This window comes from Rhinolophus sinicus, linkage group LG09, assembly GCF_036562045.2.
Source record: "Rhinolophus sinicus isolate RSC01 linkage group LG09, ASM3656204v1, whole genome shotgun sequence".
Classification (NCBI taxonomy): Eukaryota; Metazoa; Chordata; class Mammalia; order Chiroptera; family Rhinolophidae; genus Rhinolophus; species Rhinolophus sinicus.
Genome location: NC_133758.1, coordinates 7246360 through 7258138, shown reverse-complemented (window position 1 = coordinate 7258138; position 11779 = coordinate 7246360). Strand labels below are relative to the sequence as shown.

Sequence of the window (11779 nt, the reverse complement as noted above, 5' to 3'; positions counted from 1 at the left end):
TCCTGGCTTGCAGGCGCTGCCATCTTGCTGTGTCCTCACACAACAGACAGAGGCCACTCTGGTGTCTCCTCTTCTTATAAGGGCATTAATCCCATTGTGAGGCCTCCACCCTCATAACTTCATCTAAACCTAATTACCTCCCAGAGGCCTCACCTCTTAATACCATCACATGGGGGGGGGGGGGCGGGGAAGGGGAAGGGCTTCAACATATGAATTTTGGGGTACACAATTCAGTCTCTGACACTTTCAAAGCCTCTTTAGTCCAAATTTACCAAAGAACCTTTAAACCCTTAATACATTGAGTGAAAGTTATCATCTTTCTTAGTATATTTCGACAATCATTGACCTAAGACACAGGGTGGTTCAGCATAAAAGTTAACATCCTAGGTTCTAAGTTTGGTTCTAATACTACTTTCTCTGCTGCATAAAGCGAGTCATTTACTTTCTTGGCCTCAGCTTTCCTACATGAAGAATAATGGTGTTAAGTTGGATGAGCCTGTGGCTTCTGCCCAGCTCAAAGTTACCAAGATTTTTCTGATAAAGATAGCCTTCCTTTTATTGAAAGAAAATACCTGGATTAGTCTATTCTTAGAAACTGAGTTATCTTATAATTCGTTTTGACATTGAAAATCTTTGTGCAAGATACCTGTAAAACAAATTTTCAGTGCCCATCTTGCACAGACTTAGCAGAGAGCAAAACGTATACCTGTTTGCCTCCTACACTTCCTTTGTTAATTTCACCCCATTGCACTCTGAGTATTTTGTGAAAGTCAAATTTCAGCAGATAAGCCATCCTCTCTAGCTCATGGTTCTCTCAGTGGTTTCTCATTCATGAATCTGTGATGCAATAAGCACCTGACTTATGATTATCTCTATATTCAGTTAAGTTTCAATATGGACTGAGCAACCATCCCTAACCCCCCTGAGTGTGAGGTTCTAACCACTGACATAAGTCTTTCCAAGTGATAATGAAGCTTACCTGGGCACTTTCAGCCGAGAGTACAATTCAGATGTTCTCAATTGTCTAGTTTGCACACAGAGCACTGTCCCAGTTACATTCTGATGTGACAGGAATGGATGTTACTTTTTGAATACCTTGGAATGACAGCAATCCTTGAGTTCTGGAACTTCCCAGAATGTATAACATGTATAAAGGGTAATACACTTAATCCATTATTTATAATACAAAGTGAATGGTGTCATAAAGTAATATTCAGAATTACACAGGGCCATCATAGCCACACCTTTTTGTGAAAACAGATGTGAGTTGGGACCCCCCTTTCCACTGCTGTAATCTGTGGGATGTGCGTTAACCAGCTACTGTATCAATCTTCGTTCTATCTGACCACAGTTGAGCTTCCATTAACTTGCTGAGGAATGCGCAAAATTTTTTATTTTGCATTTCCAAAAAAAAAAAAAATGGTTTTATTACAAGGTATAAAAAATGTGAAAAATCAGTAGTAAGCATATACTATATAAATGGTTTTGACTGTGGGTTTTTAAATATTTAGGATAAAAAAACATTGATATCTTTAGCCACGAGACCAACCAGGTCTCCAGTGACATACGAGGTCGGACAACTAAGTTCATGAATTTGTTGCAACAATGTTGCTAACTATTTTTGATATCAGAAATATTATTCATTATGAATTTGTACTAACAAGGCAGTTAACCAAGTTTACTATTTGGAAGTGCTGAAAGGCTGTGTGAAATAATTAGATGACCTGAACTTTTCCCCAACAATTGATGGCTCTTGCGTCAGGGCATATGGCACTGCCTGTGAGGGAGTTTTTAGCCAGTAAACAAATAACTGTATTGGAACACGCTCCCTCCTCACCTGATCTGCCCCCCAATGACTTCTTTCTTTACCTGAAAATAAAGGAAATACTGAAAAGAAGATATTTGGATGACATTCAGGACATCAAGGGTAATACGACAACAGCTCTGATGGCCATTCCAGAAAGAGTTCCAAAATTGCTTTGAAGGGTGGACTAGGCGCTGGCATCGGTGCATAGCTTCCCAAGGGGAGCACTTCGAGGTGACCATAGTGATATTCAGGAGTGAGGTGTGTAGCATTTTTTCTAGGATGAGTTTGCGAACCTAATTGTCAGACCTCGTATCCAGGAAAGTTGATTGCGATAATTTGGCAAAATCTTAGAACAGAGTGGTACAGTTGGAACATGAACAAGTCACAAGGTGATTTTTATCTTAGTGACAGCATTAGGGTGGAATAGAAGCCCTTGAAGGAGGTGGAAGTACAGTGTAACAGGAACACAGACTGCCCTTGTCACTGCCTGCCCCCATGCCATCATATAAGTGACCTGTCTCCTGATTCAAGAGTCAAAAGTGGGCATTGGGCAGGCGTGTGTGTGTGTGTGTGTGTGTGTGTGTGTGTAGTTATGTGAGGTGTCTGAGTTGCAATTTACCTGGTGGAGAAGGGACTTATTTCTACACTCCTCTCCTTACAGGTTATTACTAATTAATTAAATGTTTGTCCTTTAGGCCAATTCAAAGAGCGGTTTTGAACACTTTCTCTAAACACCATGAAATTTAGCTCATGGCAATCTCAAAACAGCTTGCGTATGAGCTTTTTGTTTTGACGCTGTTTTCCATGAAAATTCATATGTGGAAAAAGACATAAAAATGTTTGTGGTTTTTCTGAATGGAAATACAACTGGGGAATGATCTCAGCTATGGAAGAAACTACTCTAAAATTCTGGAAAAGTCATAAACATTATTTTTACTTGTTTTTTTTTTTTTTCCTCTAGTAAGGAAAGGAGAGGAAGTCAAAATTTTCAAAAGCAGTGACAAAAAGTCTTTGGATTCTAGGTGAATTTTAAAATTATCTCTTTCTTCCGTAAAATATTTCTATAAAGATGGCTAAACCATCTACCTCAGAGGTTTAAAAAAAAATCCAATATAATTTTTTGAAAGCCTCTGGTAAATTCCCTAGTATTAAACTATACTCTCATAACCTTCAAAACTCTTCTATGAATAATTTTTGATGAGAAATAATTCCCAAGAAAAGTGAATTTATTTCTTAGTAAATCCTTAGCATAAATATAATTCATTTTGAGAGCTTTGGAGAGAGAGTGGGGGAGCGAGGAAAGAAGGGAGGGAGGGAGGGAGGACTATACATCGAACTAACATATATATATATATATATATATATATATATATATATATATATACACAGAGAGAGAGAGAGAGAGAGAGAGAGAGAGAGAGGCCTGAATGTATATTGCTTTGGCATCTCACTGATTATTGCTATTTATTTATTAGTAAAATTATAGGTTCTCTCTCTCTCTCTCTCTCTCTCTCTCTCTCTCTCTCTCTCTCTCTGTGTGTGTGTGTGTGTGTTTAGAGATGACAGTATAAACAACTTTAGATAAATCAGTGGCTGGGAGCCAGATGGAATGGATGTAATGATGGATTGCTAAAGGAACCACCCCAGAAGAGCCAACCAGAGGTATGATGGAAGAGAAATGCATATTCATGCATTGTTCAAAGTATCTTTCTCAGGAAGCATTCACAAACTTGTTTTCTTCTATGGGGGTTTATGGAGCACTGACGTGTAGCTAACTGCAAGTCATTTAGTACTTGGGACAGCTGTTCTTTCTCTGTGAAGATGTTTGGATCCCCAGGAGAAGTTGGAATTGAAATTTTTATTTACATTACTGTGATAAAGCTTCTATAAAATAAACAGAAGAATCCAGACCATCGACAGCATTATTGTATTTACCAGCCATTCTGTCTTATTTAATATAGAGAGCAAAATATAACTTCCCTTGTAATTATTGTTGTTTTCATTCTGAAGTAATGTCCATTTCTTTTAATTGGGGAGCACATGTCCTGTTGATTTATTGGAGACAATCCTCAGCCTGGAATTTTTAAGTGCTTTAATAGTTCTGTTTCTAGTAGAAAACAGAGCTTCTACTGGTCTATCTGCTAACTATCAACAGAAACTTGAAAAAGTGGTAAGAAACAGTCTAAGTCAGAAGGGAGTATTTTGTAGACTGGCAGCCAATTTAAGAGGGAGGCCAAATGAGATAATTTTGCTATTTTTTTCTTTCTTCTTTGACAATAGTTGAAGAACTCAAAATGAACTAGCTGAGACTTCTGCCTGTGATTTTTATTTTAGCTATTAATCATATTATCTTACCTTATATTTCAATCAATTGATATCAGAATGTAGTATTTTGGATAGGTACATGACCTTGCATTTTAATAATTCCAGACAAAATGGAGAAGGGAAAATGCCTCTAAGCTACAGTCTTTGCTTTTGTTGGATGTAGCACGATTTGCAAGCAATCCAAATGACTCACATATTTGGACTGTTGAAACATTAAATCAGTCTCTCTCTCTCTCTCTCTCTCTCTCTCTCTCTCTCTCTCTCTCTCTCTCTCTCTCGCATATTCTCATTTTTTCCTGTTCCTTCCTCCTAGGTCCTTCCATACTCATGATTTGTTTACACCAAAAACTGTATCACAATGTGTGAGTAAATACACAGAGTTTGAAGGAATCAATCTGAGAGAATACACAATATAAATCTTAGAAGAGTTACACTTATAAGGTTATTATATTGTCCTTTAAAGCTATTTGTCAAATTATTTTTCTGGAGACTTGTATTTCTTATTCTGTTTCTGACTCTTGGAAACAATTCTTTAATCTCTATATATGAACTTGGGTTTACAAAGTTGATTTTGTGTAATGTTGAAGACAGTTGTTTAGAATTGAATAAGTTGTGACAAACTACTATGTTTAAACTTTTATTCTTTCCTTAATTGATCTGCTATTTATTAGTTCCAATCCAGGCCTAGGATTGCCAGCTCATGCCAAACGTACTTATAGTCAATTCAGCGATAGCCAATCTTCCTTTTTTTTTTTTTTTAAGTGCATTTAAATCCCAGATTGGTTCCTTGTAACAAAATGCTAATTACAACTGTGGTTACAGAAAATCTTTCACAGACTGTTTTGACTCTGACGAGATTTATTTTTGGAATCTCAGGCCTGACTATAAATCCAATTATGTATTTATTTTCTCCCATTAGTTTTATAATGTACTCAAGTCCAGAAGTTTTAAACTAAAACTTCAAGCATTTGTCTTTAGATTTGTAGCATTGGTTGACTTTCTAGGCTAGGGGTAAAGTAAAAGGAGTATGAAATGTTTTAGAATTATGCTTAAGAATTTGATAAAATGGGAAATCTCTCAACCTTCTCAATAATAGCAACGCTAGACTCAGATTTATAAAATCCAGGGCCAACCAAAAGACATGGTGATTTTGTGTTCCATATTTCATTCAACAAACATTTATTGAGCTTCTATGTACCAGAATTGTTGCTAAAAATAAGGAGATAGATTAACCAATGCATACAAATAGAGCTTCGCCAGTGAAATAAGAATCATGGAGAAACTGTAAGTTAAAATGTGTTCCTGGAGAGGGAAGAAAGTCTGCATTAATAATAGGAATATAAGGGATCTCAGTGCAACAGAGTATTAATGAAAGATGAATAACGGGATACATTTTCATATAGGTGTTCTGAAAAGGAAATATTGCTGGGCAGAAGACAATTGGTTATAAATTTGGAGAGCTATGGTTTTAATGTGATTTGATATTGTTTTCCTTTTTTAGTATCTACAAAGAAAATATCTGGAGGACTATACATCGAACTATTAACAGTAAGTACCCTTGATGATGGGATCATTATAATAGTATTGTCAATGCTTTTAATGTTTAAAAACTGCATAATTATAACCAAAAACTATAAAATATGATACTGAAATAGCTGCTTTAAATTATATTTTTAAAAATTTCATTGGTAAGATCTAAGTGAAGTTGGGAGCTTTTTAGAAGCCAAATTATAGTCAAAATAACATTTGTTTCTATTTTGTCAATGTAGCACTTGTGTCAAAATAGCATTTGATGTTCATGAGAACTGAATAGAAAACTATCTGTGACTGGCTGCAAGATAGGTAGTTCTCTCTATCTGGAGAAATACTTGACACAGCCTTAAAGTCCAGGTACCACTTGACTTTACTCTCTTCATTTGGAAAACAAAAATTACAAGGAAAGTCATAATGTAATCCTGAGAGTCTCCATTTGCTCTAAAATTCTCTGATCCCAATTTCCAGAAAACCTTAGAAATAGTCAGTGCAAAACAAGTCAGATTATGTAGCATTAAGACTATGCAACGATGAAACCGGTCAGGCAAAAATGGCCTCTATTTCGTCATGTGAGGCATAGCATATCTCTGCCTTCACCTGTTCTAGAATAATGAGAAATTTTCTAACCAAACACTCCCAGCATCTTCTAGTCTTAGAAACTTTGACGAACTCTAACACTTCCTTGGTGTTCATATAGTTTTGTGTTTTTTTAAATTTACTTTGAAAAATTTTGTGCACTTACATTCTTTTCTCATATTTCATGAATGTGATATGACAATGGTAATATCTCATTTCTTAAACAGTAAGCATGAAACATATAGAAATAATAAGATTGAATATTATCTCAAAGACTATTCAGTTAACCAGAAGAGAATTGCCAAATATCATATTGAAATATTGCCCAAATGGTTTTAAGCACAGTTATCTCACCCAATGTTATTTTTCTTTAAATATGCAAAATCAATCTCGTATTCAGCCCAACTTTGCAATAAGAGGAGAAAAAAATAGAAAAGTCAAACATCATATTTTCCCCCATTATGAGGTAAAATAATCAGTATGAATTTTGAATACATTATGTTTAAATATATTCAGGAATTAAAGATGTTTAAAATATTAGTTATTGGTGTATATTTCTAATATCCTTCATTTTCACTGGATTGTTATTTTAATCAGTAGACTGCTCCTGCCTTATTTTTAATCACAAGTACTGTGCTTTGCACATGACATGTGTGTGGTGGATTCACTGAATTGAGTCATGTATACATACAATGTTGAATACTCCCAAATGTACAAATATACAAATTTGCACACTTTGGGTTAATACCTTTTCTCTTATGTCCCCCAAATAATTAAGCAACAGGATATTTAAACAGCTAAGTTCAGAAAATGTGTGCCATTAAGCTGTGACTTTTTTGCTAATCTAGAATTATGAAAAGTGAAGAGAAGATACTTCACAGAACGTGGTGGTAGGCAAAAAAAGAACAGCTACCCGAAGATGCCCCCATTCTAATCCCCAGAATCTATGACTCTGAAAGGTTCTATGGCACAGAGAATTAAGGGTGTGTATGGAATGCAGATGGCTCATCAGCTGACACCGAGATAGGAACATTATCCCGGATTATCCCCGCATACCCAGGTTAATCGTGAGTCCTAAAAAACGGAAAAGAGTGTCAAGTGTGGATCAGACAGATGGTAGTGGGAGCAGCAGAGTTTGAAGAATGGGATGTGACAAGCACATCGAGTTATTCCTGAGTTTGCATACATTTTTCTTTGTGATGAGGCCATCTGTGTCTCCTAATAGGTGCCCCTGGACTGCAGGCTCCTACCCTCCCACGGAGACTAGGAGAGAGGGGCTCTGCCTTCCTTGATGATGACAGTTAATGGCATAAATCGCACATACTTGAGGAAGACATCCCCAGGTTACAAAACTGTCAAGAGCCAATAAAAAATACTTACACCTCAAAGTGGCAGACAATGACTTTATAACCTTTGTAAAGTAAATACCTACAGTTTCCTCAACCTGAGGGAAGCATAGTGGCCATCCTGGTCAGTTGTCTGTAGGATCTCCAGATTCTCTGCTGCCGATGAAACTCAAGGGATGCCCATTGGTAGGTAGTCCGGTAGAATTCAATGTCTCTACTGACCAACAAAATGCCTCTTGACATCCTAAACATAAAGGTCAAATGAAAAAGAAAATGAGAGTTCTGTGTTTCTCAATTGTTCAAGATATCATTTCAAGATAGTAGAAGTGCTGGCAATCTCACAGAGAGAAACTGTGCCCAAAATTTATGCTTCATGTGGAATAAAGTTTTAATCTAGCTATGAAACAGTGTGGTGAGGTAAGAAAAATAGATGAGACAAAATGCAGGGTAATCACAAACCTCCTATTTCCCACAATCCTCACAAACCCCGTGAAGTTATTGTTCTTTTGAATCTGAAATGTGTCATATGATTCACGCAAGAGAAGGCATTACTTAAAAAGATGCCTATGTTGGTAGAATTCTCTGATATTTTATTTGGCATGTGGAGCTGAGAATAAAGAATCCAATTCTTGAATTATGTGTAAATAGGAGAACAAAGCTGTAAAGAAATTGAATTTCAGTGTTATAAATCCAAAGTCCAAGTTCCACTTGTATCTGTTAGTATTCTGTGAAATTGGGTAAACGAATTCACCCACTGAATTTCTCATTCTTTATCAGTAATATGGGGACAATTTTGACTCCATTTGCCGACTTTTCTTTACCCCCATGAACTTGCTATAGTGCAAATAATTCCGAGTTGTTCTTCCCTCAGTACCTTTGCATCCGCTAGTCTCTGTCTGGAATGCTCTTACCCAGAGACCCACATGGTCACCCTCTCAGTTCCTGAATATCTTTAATAAAATGTTGTTTCTCAGAGACATCTTTGCTAATGGCATTTTATAAAGTGTAAGCCATACTTCTGGACTTCCTGTCCTCTTTTGCTGATTTTTTTTTTTTTTTCTTTCACCACATAATTACTAGGGAGGGGGAAAACAATTTTTCCCTCTACACTTCCAGGTTCTTGTCTGAACCTCACCCCGCCCTGCTCCCCACCCATCCATAATGAAAGATTGATTAACAGGAGAAAAGCAATCAGAATGTTAATAACATGTATACAATCTGTGTACATAAGGAATACCCAGGAAAACTGAGCAAACCCCTCCAATATGGCCCAAACCACCACCTTAAATACCATCTCCGGTGAAAGACAAAAGAAAAAAAAAATGTTGGGAGTGAAGGGAGCCGGTGATGGGAGATTATCAGGCAAAGCACAGTAAACAATGGTGAGGTCTGACTTCTCCTTTGATGCCAGTTTCTGGAGATTCAGTCACCCTTCTCTTCCTGGTACAAAGAAAGGGACAGCCTTACACATGGGGAGCCCTTATAAATGCAAATGTTTCTTGCAGAAAGGTAACCTATTCAGTTTTCAGAGCCTTTCCTGTGGCTGCTCTTTCTAGAAAATTACCATCTCCAGGTAATCCTATGCCAAAGAGCCATGTTTAGGGTGGTATAGTCTGCTTCCCTTCAACCATGCAACATACAATGTATTTTATGTATTTATATTTATGTTGTTAATTGTCTGTTTCTTCCCACTAGAATATAAAGTCCCTCATTGAAAGAAAGTATTGTTAATTTGTTCTCTGTAGTATCCACAGCATTTGGAACAGTGCCTGATAATTATAGGTGTTCATCAAATAATTGCTAAATGAATACATCCTTCGAGGGTTATGCTATCATTAATTGCTCTCTCAGAAACCAGACATCCAGGGCTTGTGAGTGTTCTCCTGTCTGAGTATTTTATTTTTCTGTTGCAAGATGAATTGGAATAAATTAATAGTTTAACTCGAAAGGTAATTTGTCTGAATCCTAACAGAAAATCGCTATAGTTCTTGCAAACTGTTCTTTGCCCATTTGGCTGAATGCCCATTATTATCATTACATCCATCACCCTTACTGCTTTATTTTTTTTTAAATTGGGGAATAGTGTGTTTCTCCAGGGCCAATCAGCTCCAAGTCGTTGTCCTTCAATCTAGTTGTGGAGGGTGCACCTCAACTCCAAGTCCAGTCGCCGTTTACAATCTTTAGTTGCAGGGGGCGCAGCCCACCATCCCATGCAGGAATTGAACGGGCAACCTTGTTGTTAAGACCACGCGCTCTAACCAACTGAGCCATCCGGCTGCCCCTCCGGCAGCTCAGCGGCAGCTTGTTGTCTTCAATCTAGTTGTGGAGGGTGCAGCTCACTGACCCATGTAGGAATCGAACCGGCAACCCTGTTGTTCAGAGCTTGTGCTCTAACTAACTGAGCCATCTGGCTGTCCCACCCCATGCTTCTTATACTGTTCTTACTACCCATCCTTTCCTAAGAGACACTTCAGTGTCAGAGCCTCTCTCTCAGCCTGTCTCATTAAACTTTCTGAACTCCTACACTGATGTCTGTTCATCAACATACTCATAGATGATGGGGCTCTGTCAAGTACAATTGTGACCTGCAGCAAAAGTAATGCAAAAAGATGAAGCATTTAATATACACAATACAATTTTTACTGGAGTCAATCACCTCATTTGTTGGATATCCATAACAGCAGGAAACCAGTAACACCATATTGAAGCTAACCACCATGTTTCCCCGAAAATAAGAACTACCCCGAAAACAAGCCCCAGTTAAGATCGTCAGCCAGATGGACGCATTTAGTATGTTATGATGATGTTCCAGAAGAAGATGACGTGACTGTATTTGAATAACTGTAGATTGTTGTACATGAAAAAATAAGACATCCCATGAAAATACGCCCTACTGCATCTTTTGGAGCGAAGATTAATATAACACCCGGTCTTATTTTCAGGGAAACATGGTAAAGTGAGGATTCCAGAAGCAGGTTAAATTGCCCAAGAAGCACCAACTGCTTTTTCTCATCCCAGGATACAGACATGTTTCCTTACCCTGACGTCTTCTCATTTTGCTCACTGCACTTCTGCTCCATTTTGAATTACTGCAGTGTGGACAGAAGGAGGGAAAGTGAATCGTACTTTCAGCTCTTGTTTTATTTTCTTTCTGTATTCCTCTTTAATCCATTTGCATGAGCTGGCCCAAGGTGGAAACTTGCACAGTTCTCAAGCACTGCTTCTACTTGACTTTATTTTCACTCCAACCAGGATTTTTAAAGGTATGAAGCAGAGATTTCATTCTGCAGCAAGAGACAAGGTATAGGAATGCTAACTTGTTGATCAAAGGAAGACTAAGGAAACCAAGCAGTAAAAGACCAATTTGGAATTGATAAAGGTGAACTTTCCCCCTCTTGATCAATGATCGTTTCTGTAAAAGATCATTGATCAGAATCTTCTTATGGGAAGGAACTGAAACAAACCTCCTTCCAGAATCCAGGGCTCCACTATCTCTGAGCGAAGGTTAAGTGAGAGTCTGACTACAGCTAGGATCAACAGTTTTATCTGCAAATTATACTAGGTTCACATCAATACATGAAAAAAGTGAATAATCAAGTTCTAAAATGTGTTCACCATAAAGTATAGCGATTTTTAAAAGTACAGCGATTTTTACCTCTAGCTTCTTAGGGTTTTTTCGCTGTGCCTGAGAATTAAACTAACACAAGGCAGATAAACAGGAGAAATGCATACAAATTTATTTATGTTTCACCTAACATGGGAGCCCTCATAAGGAAACGAAGACCCTAAGAAGTGGCAAATCCTAAATATTTGTACTAGGTTGAACAAAGAGAGACAATTGTGAAAGATAATTGTTATCTTTATCTGGAAAAAGACACCATTTGTCTTTATCTGGAGAAGTATTTAATATAAATATACCAGAAGGTTAAAGGAAGATAAAAAATATTCTACCAAAGTCTGTATAAAATTCTCTTGGCTTTGACTCCCTGTAGAGGAATGTTTCTTTCCATCTTTTATTTTTCTTCTATTTTTCTGGTACAGAAAGGGCATCTTCACATGGTAGAGTTTATCTCCTGTTTTCAGGAAGAAAAGGTGAAATTAGAATGCCCTTCTCGCATCTGGTGTTTATAAGTGCCTTTAGCTCAAAGTCATCCTTATGCCAAACTGGCATAGTTTTGGGTGACATATTCTG

At 37.3% G+C, this 11779-nt stretch overlaps 1 long non-coding RNA gene across 1 annotated transcript in view; it reads left to right on the top strand.

The window, feature by feature from the left end:
- The first annotated feature begins 3362 nt into the window (after window positions 1-3362).
- LOC141573128 (uncharacterized) overlaps window positions 3363-11779 on the top strand; it is a 78495-nt gene continuing 70078 nt past the window's right edge. Inside the window, exons 1-2 of the long non-coding RNA XR_012498711.1 lie at window positions 3363-3469; window positions 5634-5680. This is a non-coding gene — a long non-coding RNA (uncharacterized LOC141573128). The remainder of the gene's footprint in view (window positions 3470-5633; window positions 5681-11779) is intronic.